Source organism: Choloepus didactylus, chromosome X (genome assembly GCF_015220235.1).
Source record: "Choloepus didactylus isolate mChoDid1 chromosome X, mChoDid1.pri, whole genome shotgun sequence".
Taxonomy (NCBI): domain Eukaryota; kingdom Metazoa; phylum Chordata; class Mammalia; order Pilosa; family Megalonychidae; genus Choloepus; species Choloepus didactylus.
The window spans coordinates 89,268,147-89,288,882 of record NC_051334.1 but is presented as its reverse complement, the minus strand read 5'-3'; positions in this window follow the sequence as shown (position 1 = coordinate 89,288,882).

Here is a 20,736-nt window from a genome sequence, read left to right as displayed (position 1 = left end):
ACTAATGTATGGTTCTTACCAGGAAAATTTGAAATAAAATGTTTGCACTACCAAAGACCTATTAAGAGGATGTAAATGCAACTATAGACTTGTAGAAAATATTTTCAAATCACACACTGGTCAAATGATTAGACTGTATAATACATGAAAAACTCAAAACTCTGCAGTAGAAATACAAGTAATCATATTACCATATGGTTAAAAGATATGAAGAGACCTTACACAGTAGAAGAAATACAGGTGGTATACAAGCATGTGAAAAGATGCTCAACATCATTATCCATTAGGTGTATGCTGATTTAAATGAAGATGAAATATCTCTACACATTATAAGAATGATTAAAATAAAAAAATAATTACAACATCAATTGCTGGTGAGGATGTGGAGAAACTGGGTCACTAATACTTTGATGACGAAAAGGTAAAATGGTACAGTCACTGCAAAACATTTTGCAAGTTTCTTAGAAAAACAAAGCACACATAAGAGTCACCTTCAGAGGACTTCTTTTGTTGCTCAGATGTGGCCTTTCTCACCCTAAGGGCAAATAAATTCATTAACCCCCTCCACATGGGACATGACTCCCAGGGGAATGAATCTCCCTGGTGAAATTGGACATGACTCCCAGGAATGAGCCTGGCCTTGGCATCATGGAATTGAAAATGCCTATTTGACCAAAAGGGGGAAAATAAAGGTAACAAAATTAGGTTACAGTGGCTTAGTAATCCCAAATAGTGTTGAGAGGCTATCCTGGAGGTTTCTGTTATGCAAGCTGCAGCTATATATCCCAAATGGCTACAGTATGCCATGACCTTACAAACCATAGTCCCAAAGTACCTACGTCCCTATCTGAGATTCTATAAATTATTCACTCACTAAGTTTTATCTCTCAGAGACTTGAATCTGCCAGAGTTTTCCTATGCCAGACAAGTCCTCAAACCCAGAGTCAACAGCCTCTTTAAGAACAACAATCAAATGCAGCCCCTTTCCCCATAATGTTGACACTCACTTTCAATACGAACATATTAGGGTGGTCACTGCCTAGACACTTCTGAAGATCATGAAAATCATTAAATGAGAGGAATGATTAGATAGGATTTATGAAAGGACTATTAATACTGAAACTTTATATAAAGATATATATATATATATATATATATATATGTTATACGCTAGGGTATTAGAACACCTAGAAGGAAATAACTGAAATGGTGGAACTGTAACCTATAACATTCTTTGAAACTTGTTCTACAGGTATTTCCTGAATTTTTGCTTCAAAAGTTTTCACCTTTCTGTATATATCTCATATTTCACAACAAGGAAAGAACTGAAACTGTGGAACTGTAACCTATAAAATTTTTTGAAATTACCTATGTAACTGCTTGTGGAGGTGGACTCTGAAAGTTAACACATTTCTGTATTTATATTTTTACAATAACAGAAATAACTGAAATTATGAAACTATAATATATAACATTCTTTGAAATTTGCTCTATAACTTCTTGTTAAATTGTACTTTGAAAGTTAACAAAAACACTAAGCATGCAACTACCACATGACACTGAAATTGCACCTCTGAGCATCTTTTCACCAAGAAATAAAATTTATGTTCCAGCAAAAACCATGTATATTAATTTATAGCAGCCTTATTCATCAGAGCCATAACCTGGAAACAACACATGTGTCTTTCAGTGGGTAAAGTGTTAAACTGTTGTACATCCATACATTGAATAAAACTCAGCAATGAAAAAAAGAAATATTGAAACATACACCATCATGGATGAGTCTCCAGAGAACTTTGATGAGTGAGAAAAAAAAATACTAAACTGTTATTTATTGGGTGATTCCATTTACAGAACATTCTTTAAATGAAGAAATTATGGAAATGGAGGGAAGACTAGGGGTTGCTGGGGTTTAAGAATTTGTGTGTGTGAGGAAATAGAATGTGGCTATAACATCAGGGCTCATTTTGGAGTTGGAAATGTTTTGTTTCTTTTCAGTATAAATGTCAGTGTCCTGCTTGTGATACTGTTTTATCGTTTTGAAAGTTATTACCATTGGTGGAAACTGTATAAATGGTACACGGATTTTCTCTTATTATTTCTAACAACTAAAGACTATGTTTCACCTATCTCAAAAAAAATTTTTTAATGCTGCTCCATTGTTTGGCTTTGTATGCTGGTTTTGAAAAGTCTAATGCTAATGTAATTATTTTGTCTTTGTAAGCTATTTTATCTTTTTCCCTAGATACCTTGGGTATTTTATCTTACATTTGAAATATAATCGTTTTATTCAGATGTGTCTCAGCATTGATAATTCTGGGTTAATTTTCCAGGTACTCAGCAGAATTTTTAAACCTGTAGCTTCATATCTTATTGCATTTCTGGAATTTTTCTGGATTATAATTTTAAATATTAGTACTTTTCCATTGTTTTGCATTCTTCTTCAGGTACTCTTATAAAACAAATTCCTTCTTTGCCTGAATTACATTTGCCATATTTTTTCTATGACTATTTTTACTTTGATCTGTACCTAATTTTCATTATTTTCAAACTTTTTCAAATATAGGTATTAGGTTATCATTTGAGTCTTCCAGAGCATTTTGTAATGGATACTTAATTTCTGAGAAAATTTTAAATTTTTCTTTTATTATTTATCATGAGTTCAAGCAAGTCTTTTTATATTTCTCTCTTTGAAGGGATAATTTTCTTTTCTTAGTTTTAGAATTTTTGATTCAAGATATATTTTCATATCCTGGAATGATATTTTATTATTTTTAATTGCATTTTGAGTACTATCTTACAAATACCATCTGCTTCATTATTTTTTGAGAGAGGCAGTATTTTCCTCAGTTGAATGCGATAAATTTAATTTTTGACTTCTTAAAATATCTCTTTATTGTTTTGTTAATCTTTCCATTACTCGGGTTTTTTTTTTTTGGGGGGGGGGAGTGGGGGCTTTTACAGAACTGCCACTTCAGTGGCTCCCTCTTCTGTCACTATATCAAAGTCCAGAAACTTTAGTGGCTTTTTCCTCTATATATCTTTTTTTGATGTTGTTAAAACTTGGGTTGTAAATTTTGGGGTGTTGCCATGTTACTTTTTCTTGCAAGACTAAATTTTCTTCTTATGCTTTTTCTCTTTACACCAAAACTTATGAAAGATGCTTTTCTCTTCCTTTTTGCCCATTTTTCTACCCAAGAAGCTATGCCTTTTTAGATGTCATCTTCAAATTGTGCATATATTTAAGTCTCTTCCATGTAATGCAAAATATCTGCATTAGTTAGGGTTCTCTAGGGAAACAGAATCAATGAGAGATATCTATGAATTTAAGATTTCATGCAACTGTGGGTATTTTAGAGTATTTAAGACTCATGCAACTGTGGGTATGCATGAGTCCAAATTCTGTAGGGCAGTCAGCAAACTGGCAACTGGCAACTCCAATGAAGATATTCAATGAACTCCTCAGGAAACGAACTGGCAACTTTGACGAACTCCTCCAGAAATGAATTGGGATCTTCGATGGATGTGTTTGATGAACTCCTCAGGAAACAAACTGGCAATGTCAATGAACTCCTCAGGAAATGCTTCACTGGGCAGCTGAAGAAGAAGTGAAGGTCCTCTATCTGTCTTGCTTGAAAGTCTTCAACAGATTGATTTGATTAAATCCAGCCAACTGCATTCTCTCTTTGTGGGAGACACATCCTTCAATTAGTCATCAGTCACAGCTTCAGCCAATTGACTGATGATTTAATAAACCAGCCACAAACACCCTTGCAGCAATGGTTAGGACAGTGCTTGCCTGACCAGACAGCTGGGTACAATCACCTGGCCAAGTTGACACATGAACCTAACCATCACGTTATCATACACCCAGGTATACGGTTAGGATTTTCTGTCATGGTGAGGAGTTAGATTTTCTCATGATGGTTTAAGACCACTCTTACTCCCCAGTGCTCTCTTTTCTCTTATGTATTCTTTCCAGTTTTTCTTGGTCTTCTCTTGCTTAAAAAAAGTTGACAGGAATGTGAAATATTACCTACTGAAATTTGGTGATCATTTTAATTAGTTATTTTATTTTAATATTCTCTGTCTTCACCTTAGTCTGAGGTCATGTGCTGATCCTTGCATAGATTTATTTTTCCCTTTTTGTGCTGTAATGTTCTTGGAATATTTGGATATAGGTAGTTAACAGTTATTGTCTTCAACTACACAGATCTTCCCTGGTTGGTAGATTTTTAACAATAAATTAGATTCCTTTAAGTGTCACACTATTATTTAATCTTTTTTCTTTCTTCTGAAGTCAATCTTGATCAATTGCATTTTCTCTCAAAATTTTCCATTACATCTAACAGATTTATTGGCATAAAGGTTTTTATCAGTGATGGTCTAACTAGGTATAAAGAAACAGTATCAATTACTTGCAACAGAGGAAATTTAGTGCAGAAAAGCAAAATATCCTAAAAAGGCAACAAAAGTTAACCCCAAAATCAACAATAATAAAAAACACTACCTTCTATAGGCTAAAGAGACAAGGAGAGATGGTAATGGTAATGGAGTCAACATAAGGGGCAATGTTTCTAAGAAAATATTAGTATATATTAATGCTTGATTCCCTTTTTCCCCATCACCTTCACCTAGTTTTTATTTTTAAAAAATTATTGAGGTGAAATTCACATAATATAAAATTGACCTTTTTAAGGTTTACAATTTAGTGGCATTCAGTACATTAACAATATTTAGCATGTTCACAACAGGCAAACTTTACTTCTTGTTCCAAAACATTTTGAACACTCCCAAAGAGACACCATATCTATTAATAATTCACTCAGCATTCCTCCTTCCCCCTGGCAAACAATTTTTTTTTCTTTCTGTCTCTATGGATTTAACTATTGTGGATATTTCAATATATGGCATTTGTGTCTGGTTTCTTTCAATTTTCATAAAACATTCAAGGTTCATCCACACTGCAGCATGTATCAGTATTTCATTCCTTTTATGGTTGAATAATATTCCATTATATATATTCTACATTTTTTATCCACTCATCTGTTTATGGTCCTTTGGTTTGTTTCCACCTTTTGGTTATTTGAAATGTGTTGCTTCAAATGAGTATTTTTTTTGAACACCTGTGTTCCTTTCTGTTAGATGTATACCTAAGTGTAGAATTGCTGGATCTTATGGTAATCCTGTGTTTAACTTTTTGAGAAACTAGCAAATTGTTTTCCACTGTGACTATACTATTTTATATGCCCATCAGCAATGTATGTGTAACAATCCCCCCACATCCTAAGCAACACTTGCTAACCAAATTCAATACCACATTAGAAGAATTTATACACTGTGATCAAGTGGGAATTATACAAGATATGCAAGAGTAGTTTGACATAAGAAAGTCAATTAATGTAACACACCACATTAACATAATGAAGGAAAAAAAGAAACCCATGATCATCTCAATTGATGCAGAAAATGAATTTCAGAAAATCCAGCAAAATTCTTGATAAAAACACTTCAAAAATAGGAATAGAAGGAAACTTCTTCAACATGATAGAGGGTTTATATGAAAAAATCACAGCTAACATCATACTCAACGGTGAAATACTGAAAGCTTTCTCCCTGTTATCAGGAATAAGAGAAGGATGCCCACTGCCTCCATGTTATTCAACATTATACTAGAAATTCTAGTCAGAGCAGTTAGGCAAGATAAAGAAATTCAGTCAAATGGCAAGGGACAAGATAAACATGCAAAATCAGTACTGATTCTATACACTATTTCTGAACAATCTGAAGGGGAAATCAATAAATGAAATTCCACTTACAATAGTAACTAAATAATCAAATATCTACAAACAAACCTAACCAGGGTTATAAACAACTTTGATTCAGAATACTACAAAATATTTCTGAAAAAAATTAGAGAAAACCTGAATGAACTGGAAGAACATTCTGTGTCCATGGATAAGAAAACATAATGTTTAGATGTCAGTTTTACAAAGAAATTTACAGATTCAACACAATCCCAACCAAAATACCAATAGCTTTCTTTCATAAAATGGAAAAGCCAATCATTAAATTAATATGGAAGGTTAAGGGCCCTGAATAGCCAAAACCATCTTGAAAAAGAACAAAGTTGGAGGATTTTTATTTATTATTTACAAATTATTTCAAAGAGATAAACCTAATGTAAACTGTGAACTCTTGTTAATATCATAATTTTAATAATATTTTTCATCAATTGTGACAAAGATACCACACCAATGCAAAATGTTAATAGCAGGGAAAGCTGTGTGTGTGTGTGAATGAGGGTTATATAGGATCTCTGTACTATCCACATTTTTTCTGTAAATCTACAACTGTTGTATAAAACAAACAAAATCAAAGAAAACAAAAACAAAAAATTCTCAATTGGATACTACCTAACTCACAAGAATGTATAAATTCAAAACAATCATGTTTCAGTTACAATGATTGTATTATAAATTTTCCCAAAGAGTTAAGAGAAATAAAACAGACATACTGCCTGAATTTCTTCCTTCTTGGAAGTTTTCCCTTCACCACAACCTTTAAAGACACATCTGAATGGGTTTGCAATACAGCAGTAGCTCACTTTCAGCACTTACCAATGTATCCTGCAGGCCCACTGCACTTTTTCCTTGTCTATCAGGTATCACCATGAGGCTACAAAGATGACTTAAGAGAGTGACATCAGTTCAGGTGCAGTAGGTGTTGTGGGAAACTGATCTTATTCATGTGATGATTTTCTTTCTCAACCTACTCAAACAAGAAATATTTGATAAAGGATTCTTGCCATATATGCCCAAACTAATGGGATGGTGGGTGAGATAATATTCAGCTCATGAGTGACTTCTCAGGTTGCAGGATCACTGTATTTCTCATGGTCAAGTTCCTTTGCCAGGGACTGCTTATCAAGAAAGAGAGTTATCAATGTGAGTCCATGGAATTTTTCCAAAATCCTAGATATCAGCACTCTATTCTATTGAACTTTCTAGATGCTCTGTACAGCAACCTTACTTAAGATTGATATTTCAAGCACCACTTTCTGCTGGGTCTTGAATTCTTTGAGACTTGCTCTGCATCAGAGACTTACCTTGCACTGCTCCACTGAATACTAGTAACCTTAATGGGTTATGTGGTAAACAGTTCAGCAGAGTGAACTGAAACATGGCATATCTCCAAAATACAAAACTCTCATGGCTTGCAAAATGTTGAGTTTCATGTATAATTGTCATAACTGCATTACTTGGACACAACTCATGGATTTCAGGGGTTTTATTCCCCTGATAAGCATTTTAAGCTAAAATAGCTCCTCTAAATAGTGTTTAGCTGTATCCAGCAATTATCGATAAATTGTACTTTTCTTATCACTCAGTTGTAAGTATATTTTAATTGGATATTTTTATTTGTATCATGATTTTTCATTCCTCCCATGAATTATGAGCATTTAAAAATCCCCAAATTATGATTTTCAAGACATCTGTTTGGTTATTGATTTCATATTTTATGGATTTATAACCTGAGAACTGTGTGTTACAAAATTTTGGGAAATTTGCCTACTTTATGGATGAATACACAGTGAGTTTTATTAAATGTTCCATTTCCTTTTTAAAAAACTACATGTTCTCTAATTGTTGGGTACAAGCTAATGTAAATGCTCATTAACTCATACTTGTTATCTGTCATGCTATTTGTGATTCTCCCCTTATTATTTTTTTTCCTGTCAGTTAGATGTAACAATTTCCAAAAATATTAAAGCATCCAATGATGGCTGTGGATTTGTCCATTTTCCTTATAATTCAGATAATTTTTTATATATATTTAATCTGTTTTATTAGGGGCTTATAACCTTTGTATTCTCATACCTTCTGGGTAAATGCCTATTTATCATTATATAGTGACCCTATTATTTCTGAAAAATCCACTTTCCTTTAAGGTTTACTTCAAGTTATATTAACAAATATATGTCAGCTTCTTTTGCTTTACAGTTAAATGGTATATAATTTTCCATTCTTTTACTTTCAATCTTTATGTGTCTTTGTATATTGGTTATGCCACCAGCAATCAACTTTTATAGCTGTCTTAATTTTTATTCAAATATGACAATCTACTTTTGACTGGATATTTAATTCACTTATACTTATGATTAATGACATACTTGAATTCCTATCTACCATTTTATTCTGTATTTTCTATTTACCCTGTTGTTTTGTGTTTTTAAAATATTCCTTTCTTTTCTTCTTATGAATGATACAGTTTTTTCAATGTTTTCTATTTCTAGGTTGTAGGTTACCCTCTCACTCTATTATTTTATTATTTATTATTAAGATTATAACTTTTAACAAAGACAAGTTATTTAGTATGGCTTCTCTCCTTCCAAACATTAAAAGCATCTTGGAATGTTTTAAAACTGATCACTGCTCCCTATTAATATATGCTTGCAATTGTCCAATATTTTAGTTATATCAGATTTTATTCCAGAATTAGCTTTCATAATTATTTTATATAGTCAATATTTGTTTAGATTTGTCCATTTTTACCAAATTCTATGTTCACCATGACTTTTTGAACCTCCAACATTCCATCTTAATGTTTCTCTTCTTGAAGTACGTTATCTTAGAATTTCTTTTAGTAGTGATCTTATGGTGGTACTTTTTCCATTTGGTTGTCTCAAAATATTATTATGATGGTCTAATAGTGTAGCTGGAAATGCAATTTTAGGTTGTCAGTAGTTTTCTACCTGAACTTTCCAGATATCATTCTACTGCTTCACTTACATTGTTATTATTGAGAAGTATCCTGTCAGTCTAGCTGTAGTTCCTATGTTCGCAGTATGTCCATTACTTTTTCTTGATCGTATTTTAAAAATCTCCGTCTTTGATGGTTGGCAAAGCATAAATGTGATCATAGGTGCAAATTTCCTTTTAATTTTTTTCTCCAGATTTTGTGTGTTTCATGAATATAATTCATAGCTTTCATAAATTTTGAAAACAAAATGTTTAATCATTATATCTTGGAATAGTGTCTATACTACATATGCTACATTATTTTTTTTCTGGAACTGCAATAACATTATTTAAAACACCATCATTTTGTCCTTCCTCTCTCTCAACCTCATTATTCTATTTCTAATCACTTCTTCTCTCCTTAATGCATTCTGGCCATTTACTTTATATCTTCTAGGTCACTAATTCTTGCTTTAAATGTATTTATTGGCTCTTCAATCTGCCCATAATATTTTCATTGAAATATTTTTCATTTCAAGAAGTTCTTCTTGATTAGTTTTCAAAACTGTAATTGTTTAAAGTTTTCTTGCCCTTATTCATGGTTTATATTCCTCTAATGATTATTTAAACATTTTAATGATATTAACACAATACTCATTATCAAATAATTCTAATAAGAAACTTTCAGTTCTAATTCTGATGCTTGTCATTTAGACTAACCTTACATGTATTGTAAGTTGTTCCTTCCATTTTTAAACATGTATCTCAAGGTAAGGGGCTAAGAATTTTGCCCCCAACAAAATCATGCACCTTTACCAGATACTAAATGGCATTACCAGTCCCAGAGCATATTTTGGTATGTGCTGCCTCCACTGTCCAGAGACTACTAGGACCATAAATAGTAATATACAAAACTTTCTTATTAAAAAATGTTTTATTGCCTATTTATAGCTAGAGAGATTTTTAGATAAAGAAATTTCTAGATAGCAAATATTTCACATTGGAGACATATTTATCTTACAACAGTAGTTGTTCATTTTTATCAACTATTTCTATCCTGATCAACCTTATCAGCGTTTATTTTAGGAATATTTTCAAAAGACCAGATTTACATTAATTTGTATACAAATGTACATATATACATACACAAATACACACACAAAAGAAAGGTATGTCTAGTTTACCTTTATGGAGGTATAATTTAAAAATACACTTACAATCAAAGTGCACAATTTGATAAGTTCTAAATATATGTATTGTGCTGGCTTGGGTGTATTATGTCCCCCAAAACACCATGTTCTTTGATGCAATCTTGTGTGGACAGAGATTTTAGTGTTGATTAGCTTGGAATCTCTTAATTGTTTCCATGGAGACATGATTCAGTGAACTAAGGGTGAGAACTTTGGATAATTTCCATGGAGATGTCATCCCACCCATTCAGGGTGGATCTTAATTGAATCACTGGAGCCCTATAAAATAGTTTTACAGACAGAAAGAGGTTCTGCAGCTGAGAGACACTTTGAAGAATACACAGGAGCTGAGAGTGGAGCTGGAATACAACCTGGGATCAGCAGAAGCCAGTCATGTGTCTTCCCAGCTAACAAAGGATTTTTGGATGTCATTGGCCTTCCTTTGGTGAATGTATACTTGTGTTTATGCCTTCATTTGGACATTTTCATGGCCTTCAGACTGTAACTTTGTAACCAAATAAACCCCCTTTACAGAGCCAGACCATTTCTAGTGTTTTGCATAGTGGCAGCATTAGCAAACCTGGACATGTATGTATCCAAGAAACCATCACTACTATCTTGATAATGAATGTATCCATTGTCCTCAAAAGTTTCTTCAAGCCCTTTGTTATCTCATCCTCTCACCCCTCCCTACTACCATATCCATTGCCATATAAGAACTTACTTTTTCCTATTTGCATTTTGTATTTTCATTTTCTAGAATTTTATATAAATAAAATTTTATAGTATGCATTCTAATATGTATGTAAAGTTAGTTTAAATGATAAGCAGAAGAATTAGATTTGAAAGGTCCCTATTGGAATGACATATTTGGTAAGTAAATATTAGCCATTTTGTTTTGTTTGTAGAAGTATCTATATGTAGTTTTAATTTGCACTTCCCTAGTGACTAACAAGTTAAGAATATTTTCATGTGATTATCTGCCATCTATATAGCAGCCTTAGTAAAGGGTTTAGAGATTTTGGTTATTTTAAAATTGAATTATTTGTTTTCTTGCTGAGTTTTAAGAGACCATTACATTATTCTGTATATAAGTCTTTTATCATGCATGCAATTTGAAAATACTTTATTCTTCTCACTGGTTTGTTTTTCCATTCTTTCAAGGAAGTAATTCAAAGGGCAAAAGTTCCTAATTTTGATGTATTCTAATTTATTATTTTTCATTAATAGTTTGTACTTTCAGCATTGTATCTTAAAAATATTTGCCTGCTGATATATCACAATTTTTTTCTACTATGTTTTCCCCTAAAAGTTTCATAATAAATATTACATTTATTCCTATGATACACTTTGAGTTAATTTTTGTATATTATGTGTGGTATGGTTCCTGGCACACTTTTTTGTATGTTTGCATATGTAATTGAAAAGATTTTTCTATCTCCACTTAGTTCCCCTGGCAAATTTGTCAAATATCAATTTATCATAAATGGTATTTTTTATTTTCTGGAATCATATGCAGGTTCCACTGACTGCTTTCTCTATATTTGCACATATACTACAGTCTTTACTATTGCAGTTTTGTAATAGTTTTTCATACTATATAAGAGAGCATAAATCTTCTAATTTTTTAGTTCTTCTTCAAAGTCGTTTGGGCTACCCAATTACCTTTGCATTTTTACTGAACTTTATAGTTTGTCAATTAAAAAACCTGATGGAGTTTTTAATGTAATTCCACTGAAACAAAAAAATGATTTGTAGGGAGACTTCCATTGTAACAATATTGAGTCTTACAATAAGCATATACAGACTGTCTTTTAATTTATATAGATTTTTAAAACTTTCTTTCAATAAAGCATTGTAGTGTTAATGTAAAAGTTTTGAATTTATTTTGTTAAGGTATTCTTAATATTTTATTTATTTGATGGTATTTTGAATGGAATTGATTTCTTAAATTCACTTTCAGATTGTTCATTGTTAGCATAAAGAAGTAAAACTAATTATTAGATATTGATCTTGTATCTTGCATTGTTATTCACCTTGTTTATTATTTCTAGGATATTTTTATAGATACAATAGTGTTTTCCACAAACAATATCATGCCATGTACAGAAAAAAATGTTTGTTTCTTCTTTTCTAATCTAGATGTCTTTATTTATATTTATTTATTTTTATATTTATTTATTGTCTCATTGCAATGATTAGAACTGAAATATGATAATGCATAGAAGTAGTGAGTACAAATATTAAAGCAGAAAAAAATGAAACTGAGAACAGAAAAACAATAGAATCAACAATATCAGAAGCTGGTTCTTTGAGAAATCAACCAAATTGATGGACCCATAGCTAGGCTAACAAAAAGACAGGATGCAAATAAATGCAAATCAGAAATGGGAAAGGAAACAAAACTACTGATGCTGTAGAAATAAAGGAGATAATAGGAAGATATAAGCAACTATATTCCAATAAACTGGACAACTTACAATAAATGGACAACTTCCTAGAAAAGCATAAACAACCAACATTGACCTGAAAAGCAAAAGATGTCCTCAGCAAACCAATCAGAAGCAAAGAGATTGAGCCAGTCATCAAAAGGCTCCCAAAGGAGAAGATCCCAAGACCAGATCGCTTTACATGTGTATTCTACCAAGCATTTGAGAAAGAATTAATAACAATGCTGCTCAAAATCTTCAAAAAAAAATGAAGAGGAGTGAAAGCTACCCAACTTATTCTATGGAACCAACATCACCCTAATACAAAAATCACACAAAAATTCTACAAAAAAGAAAATTATAGATCAATGTCTTTAATGAATATGGATGCAAAAATTCTCAACAAAATACTCACAAATTGAATCCAACAGCACATTAAAAGAATTATACACCATGACCAACTGGGGTTTATTCCAAGTGTGCAAGGCTGGTTCAATACATGAAAATCAATTGATGTAATACAACACATCAATCAAGCAAAGCAACAGAACCACATGATCATTTTGATTGATGCAGAAAAGGCATTTAACAAAATAAACATACCTTCTTGATGAAAACACTTCAAAAGGATGGGAATAGAAGGGAACTTTCTCAGTATGATAAAGGCAATACATGAAAAGCACACAGCTAACAACATACTCAATGGGGAAAGCTTGAAAACTTTCCCTCTAAGATCAGGAACAAAACAGGGATGACAACTGTCATCATCATTATTCAACATTGTGCTGAAAGTTCAATCTAGATCAATTAAACAAGAAAAATAATTAAATCCCATCCAAATTGGAGAAGAGAAAATTTAAAGTTTCACTATTTTCGGATGATGTGATCCTATATGTAGAAAATCCAGAAAAATCTACAGCAAAGCTACTAGAGCTAATCAATGAATAAAGCAAAGTGGTGGGCTGCAGGATCAACATGCAAAAATCTGTAGTGTTCTTTTACACAAGTAATGTGTAACAAGATGAAGAACTAAAAATAGTCAAATTACAATAGTAACCAAAAGAAGCAAGTATTTAGGAATAAACTTAACAAAGGCCACAAAAGACCTATTTAAAGAAAACTACAAGAAACTGCTAAAAGAAATTGAAAAGGACCTAAAAAATAGAAGAGCATACCATATTCATGGATTGGAAGACTAAATATAATTAAGATGTCAACTCTACCTAAACTGTTTTATAGATTCAATGAAATACCAATTAATATCCCAACAACTTACTTTGCAGAATTAGAAAAACCTATTTCAAATTTATTTGAAAGGGCAATGTTCCATGAGTAGCCAAAAATATCTTGAACAAGAGGAACAAAGTGGGAGGTTTCAAACGACCTGACTTTGAAGCATATTACAAAGCTACAGTGCTCAAAACATCATGGTACTGGCATAAGGACAGAGATACCCACCAATGGAATTGAATTGAGTGTTCTGAAATAGACTCTCACATCTATGGACAATTGATCTTTGAGAAAACAGTCAAGCCAAAGCAGTTCCATTAATTCTCATAACCACTCAATATTCTATTGTATGCATACACCACAGTTCACCATCCTATTCATCAGTCTTAGGCCACCTCCATCCACTACAAATTGTGAATACTGCCACCATACATACTGGTGCATAAATGTCCATTTGTGTTCCTGCTCTCCAATCTTCCAAGTATATATTCCATAATGAGGTCACAGGACTTTGTGATCCCCACATACCTAGCTTCTTGTTGAACCACTACAATGTCCTCCAGATAGGCTACACCATTCTACTTCCCCAACAATGAAATATACATTTCTCTCTTCACATTCTCTCCATCACTTGTGTCCCTCTGTTTATTTTTTCCTGCAATTTTGTAGGGATATATTCAGATACCATACCATCATCCACAGTGTACAATCATTTAGAGTATCATCATATAGTTGTGCATTCATCACCACAATTAGCATTTACATGTATTCATTACTCAAATAAAGACTTGAAATAAAGAATAATAAAAAAGATAAAAGGAAAACTAAAAATAAAATAAAACACGGGTCAGTCAACAACACCACTACCAAGAATACCATACTCCTCCCTTCCACCCCCTTTCTCAGATATTTAGCTTTGGTATATTGCTTTTGTTAGTATTTAATGGAAGCATATTGCAATGTTACTGTTAACACCAGACTCCAGTTGCCTTGATTATATTTTTCCCCAACATCATCCCTTTTTCTACAACTTGCAAGGTTAACATTCATTTGTTCTCCCACATGTAAAAAATTTACATTTGTACATTTAGTCACCATCATTGACCACTCTAGGTTTCACTAAGTTATTCAGTTCAAGGCTTCATCCTCCATTCTACCCCCTGGTATCATACATGCCCCCAGCCCTGCTCATTAAACTTTACTCACAGACATCTTTGGTCAATGTAACAACAATTATGTGTTACCATCACACAGCACTTCACTCTCCTTTTCTGGATCTACACAGCCAATCCTGTTGAACATTCTATAATCCTTCAGGATCCAGTGCCTACTCCCTACCATTTTTCTATCTCCTGATAACCTGTGTTCTCAGCTTTAATTCTCAATGTTTATTAATGTTAGTTCATATTAGTGAGACCATATAGTATTTATCCTTTTATTTATGGCTAACTTCACTAAACATAACATCCTCAAGGTTCATCCACGTTGTTATACGTTACGTGACTTTGTTCTAACAGCTTTGTAGCATTCCATTGTGTGTATATATCACAGTGTGTTTATTCACTCATCCATTGGAAATCTGGGCTGTTTCCATCTGTGATGGTTACGTTCATGTGTCAACTTGGCCAGGTGACCCAGCTGTCTGGTCAAGCAAACACTGGCCTAACAATTGCTGTGAGGATGTTTGAGGCTGGTTGATTAAATCATCAGTCAATTGACTGCAGCTGTTACTGATGACTCATCAAAGGGTGTGCCTTCCACAATGAGAGAATTCAATTGGCTTGATTTAATCCTATTAATCAGTTGAAGACTTATAAGCAAGACAGATAGAGGACCTTCACTTCTTCTTTGGCTGCCCAGTGAAGAATTTCCTGAGGAGTTCATCAAAGTTGCCAGTTCATTTCCTGAGGAGCTCATTGAAGACGTTCATCGAAGATCCCAGTTCATTTCCTACGGAGTTCGTCGAAGTTGCCGGTTTGTTTCCTGAGGCGTTCATCAGACATCCTCCTTGGAGTTGACAGTTTGTTGATGGCTCTACGGAATTTGGACTCATGCATACCCACAGTTGCGTGAGTCACTTTTACAATTTGATAATCAGAGACACCTCTCATTGATTCTGTTTCCCTAGAGAACTCTGATTAATACACCATCTCTTGGCAATCGTGTATAATGCTACTATAAACACTGGTTTACAAATGTCCATTTGTGTATTAGATTTCAATTCCTCCAAGTATATAACTAGTAATGGAATTGCTGGATCACATGGCAAATATATACTTAGCTTCCTGAGGAGCTGCCACACTGCCTTCCAGACTGGCTGCACCATTCTACCTTCCCACCAACAGTGAATAAGTGTGCCTCTTTCTCCACATCCTCTCCAGCAATTGTAATTTTCTGGTTTTTGGATAATGGCCATTCTGGTAGATGTGAGGTGATGTCTCATTTTTGTTTCCCTATAGCCAGTGAAATTGAGCATCTTTTCATATGTTTTTGAGTCATTTGTATTTCTTCTTTAGAAAAGTGTCTATCCATGTCATTTGCCCATTTTAATTGGGTTGTCTTTCTCTTCTTGAGTTGTAGGAGCTATTTATATATTCTGGATATTATCTGATATGTAGTTTTGACAGATTGTCTCACATTGCTTAGGCTGCCATTTTACTTTTCTGACAAAGTCCTTTGATGTACAAAAGTGTTTAATTTTGAGGAGATATTGTTTATCTATTTCATCTTTGACTGCTTGTGCTTTAGATGTAAGATCTAGGAAACCACCTCCTATCACTAGATACTTCAGATATTTCCATACATTTTCATCTAAAAGTCTTATTGTCTTAGTGCCAATGTTTAGATCCTTGATCCATTTTGAGTTAATTTTTGTATAAGGTATGTGATAGGAGTCCTCTTTCATTCTTTGGATATGGATATTCAGTTCTTCAAGCACCATTTATTGAAGAGTCTGCTCTGCCCCAGTTGCCTTGGCTTGACTGCCTTATCAAAGATCAAATATCTGTAGATGAGAGGGTCTATTTCTTAAGAGTTGATACAATTCCATTGGTCTTTATGTCTATCTTTATGTCATCAATATGCTGTTTGGACCACTGTTGCTTTGTAATATGCTTCAAAGTCAGGTAGTGTGAGACCTCCCACTTCCTTACTTTTTCTCAATAAATTTTTGGCTATTTGGGGCATCTTGTCCTTGCAAATAAATTTGGTTGTTGGTTTTTCTATTTTAGCAGAGTAAATTGTTGGGATTTTAGTTGGTATTGCATTGAATCTATACATCAGTTTAGGTAGAACTGATGTCTCAACTATATTTAATCTTCTAATCCACAAACATAGTATGTTCTTCCACATTTTAAGTCCTGTTTGATTCCTTTTAGCAGTTTCTTGTAGTTTCCTCTGTATAGGTCTTTTGTGGCCTCTGCTAAGATTTTTCCTAAATACTTGATGCTTTTTGTTGCTATTGTAAATAGATCTTTTTTCTTGATTTTTTCCTGCTTCTCATTACCTGTGTACAGGAAAACTACTGATTTTTGCATGTTGATCTTGTAGCTGGCTAATTTTCTCCATTCATTGATTAGCCCTAGTAGCTTTGCTGTAGATTTTTCTGGATTTTCTACATATAGGGTCATGCCATCTGCAAATAGTGAAAGTTTAATTTTTTCTTCTCCAGTTTGGATGGGATTTATTTATTTTTCTTGTTTTATTGCTCTAGCTTGAATTTCCAGCACAATGTTGAATAATGATGGTGACAATGGGCATCCCTGTCTTGTTCCTGATATTAGAGGGAAAGTTTTCATTCTTTCCCCATTGAGTATGTTGCTAGCTGAATATTTTTCATATATTGCCTTTAACATATTGAGAAAGTTCCCTTCTATTCCCATCCTTTGAAGTGTTTTCATTAAGAAAGGATGTTGAATTTTATCAAATGCCTTGTCTGCATCAATCAAGGTGGTCATGTGTCTCTTCCATTTATATTTTTTGATGTGATGTATTGCATTGATTGATTATCTTATGTTGAATCAGACTTGCATACCTGTATAAATCCTTGTTGTTCATGGTGTATAATTCTTTTACTGTGCTGTTGGATTTGGTTTGTGAGTATTCTGTTGAGGATTTTTGAATCTATATTCATTAAATAGATTGGTCTATAATATTTTTTGTAGTGTCTTTGCCTGACTATGTTATTAGGATAATGGATTCACAGAATGAGTTAGGTAACTTTCCCTCCTCTTCAATTTTTTGAAGATTTTGCACAGGACTGGTACTAATTATTTCTTGAATGTTTGGTAGAGTTCACGTGTGAAGCCATCTGGTCCTAGGCCTTTCTCCCTTGGGAGCTTTTTGATGACTCACTCAATCTCTTTACTTATGATTGGTTTGTTGAGGTCATCCATTTCTTCTTGAGTCAATGTTAGTTGTTCATGCTTTTATAGGAACTTGTCCATTTCATCCAAGTTGTCTAATTTATTAGTGTATAGTTGCTTATAGTACCCTCTCATTATCTCCTTTATTTTTGTGGGGTCAGTAGTTACGTCACCTTTCCCATTTCCATTTCTAATTGTGTTTATTTATATCCACCCTCTCTCTCCCTCTTTTTTTTTTTGTAACCCTAGCTAAGGATCCATTGATTTTGTTTATTTTCTCAAAGAACCAACTTCTAATTTTGTTGATTCTCTCTATTGCTTTCCTGTTTGCAATGTCATTTATCTCACCTGTAACATTTGTTATTTCTCTCCTTCTGTTTGCTTTGGTGTTACTTTACTGTTCTTTCTCTAGCTCCTACAGGTGAGCAGTTAGTTAATGAATTTTTTCTTTTTCTTCTCTTTTATTACAGGCATTTGTGGCAATAAATTTCCCTCTCAGCACTGCCACTGCTGCAACCCATAAGGTTTGATATGTTGTGTTTTCGTTTTCATTTTCCTCAAGGTATTTCCTTATTTCTTTTGTAATTTCTTCCTTTACCTACTGGTTGTCTAAGAATGTGTTACTCAACCTCCATACATTTGTGAATTTTCTGGCCTTCTGCCTTTTATTGACTTCCAGTTTCATTCCATTATGATCTGAGTTGCTTTGCATTATGTTGATTCTTTAAAATTTTTGAGACATCCTTTATGACCCAACATGTGGTCTATCCTAGAGAATGTTCCATGAGACCTTGAGAAAAATGTGTACCCAGCTGTTCTTGGGTGTAGTGTTCTATAAATGTCTGTCAGGTTTAGATCATTTATTGTACAATTCAACATCTCTGTTCCCTTATTGATCCTCTGTCTGGATGTTATATCCACTAATAAGAGTGGCGTATTGAAGTCTCCAACTATTATTATAGAAGTATCTACTTCTTGCTTCAGTGTTGATAGTGTTTGCCTAATATATTTTAGGATCCTCTGACTCAGTGCATAAATATTTATGATTGTTATGTTTTCTTGATTAATTTTCCCTTTTATTAATATATAGTGTCTTTCTTTGTCTCTAACTGTTTTACTTTGGTGGTTTAATTGGTCTGATATTAATACATCTATTCCCACTTTTTTGGTTGTTGTCTGTGATATATTTTTTCCAACCTTTCACTTTCAGCCTATTTTTGTCCTTGTCTCTTAAGTAAGTTTCTTGTAGACAGCATATAGTTGGGTGTGCTAATTTTTATACATTATGTCTCACAAAATGCCATATTCCTTAATTCTATTTTGTTGAGGCAGACATATTAGTGTTAATTAGGTTGGGATCTTTTGATTGAATGTTTCCATGGAAATGTGACTCAATCAACTGTGGGAAAAACATTTGATTAAATTATTTTCATGGAAATATGAAACTGGCTCATTCATGGCGGGTCTTGATTTATTCCCTGGAGTCCTATAAAAGAGCTCACAAACAGAAGGTCAACAGGGCAGCTGAGAGAGAGAAATTTTGAAGGTGGCCACTGAAAGCAGATTTTGCTGACACTTTGGAGATGCTAGCCCAGAGTTTTCTCTGGAAAAGCTAAACAAGAGGACAAAAATATCCAAAGAGCAACATTTTGAAGAATGCATAGGAGCTGAGAGGAACTGGAACAAAACTACATGCCTTTTGAGCTAACAGAGGTATACTGAACACCATTGGCCTTCCTTTGATTGTTGATGCCTTAATTTGGACATTTTCATGGTCTTCAGACTGTAAATTTGTAACCAAATAGACACCCTTTTATAAAAGTCCATCCATTTCTGTATTTTACATAATGGCAGCCTTAGGAAACTGGGACAATGTGTGTTGTTTTTGAATTGATTCAACCAGTCCATAGCTTTTTATTGGGAGTTCAATCCATTAACATTTAATGCTATTACTGAAAGGGCAGTTCCTCCTTCTACCATTTTGATTTTGGATTTTATGCCATACCTTATTTTTTCTCTCTCTCTCTCCTTTTACCCTTCCTGAATAAACTTTATTTCTACACTCTTCTTCAAACCTCTCTCTCCTGTCTTTTCTTATCAGCCTTCAGCACTCCCCTTAGTATTTCTTGAAGTGTAGGTCTCTTATTTACAAACTCTCTCAGTGCCTCTTTGTGTGAAAATATTTTAATCTCTCCTTCATTTATGAAGGACCAGTTTTCTGGGTATATAATTATTGGCTGGCAATTTTTCTCTTCACTATCTTAAATATATCATACCACTGCCTTCTCAACTCCATGGTTTCTACAGAGGAATCTCTACATAGTCTTATTGAACTTCCCTTTTATGTGATGGACCACATTTCCCTTTCTGCTTTCAGAATTCTCTCTTTGACTTTGACATGGGAAAGTCTGATCAGTAAGTGTCTTGGAAGATGTCTATTGATATCTATTCTGTTTGGGTTACACTGCATATCTTGAATCTAATTTTATGTCTTTCATGAAAGTTGGGACATTTTCAGTGATTATTTCTTCTATTAGTCTTTCTGCCCCTTTTCCTTTCTATTCTCCTTCTGGTACACCCATAACATGTACATTCATGCACTTCATGTTGTCATTCAGTTCCATAAGACACTGCTCAAAAATGCCCCACCCCCTAGTCAGCCTCCAAGGTCCTTGCCTGCCATGTACCCATGAGCCTTTGGGGTGCAGAGGATCTCCTGGTGCTTCTCTATGTCACCTTTGCTTATCCCCACATCTCACCTGTGCACACCGTGGGTCTACAT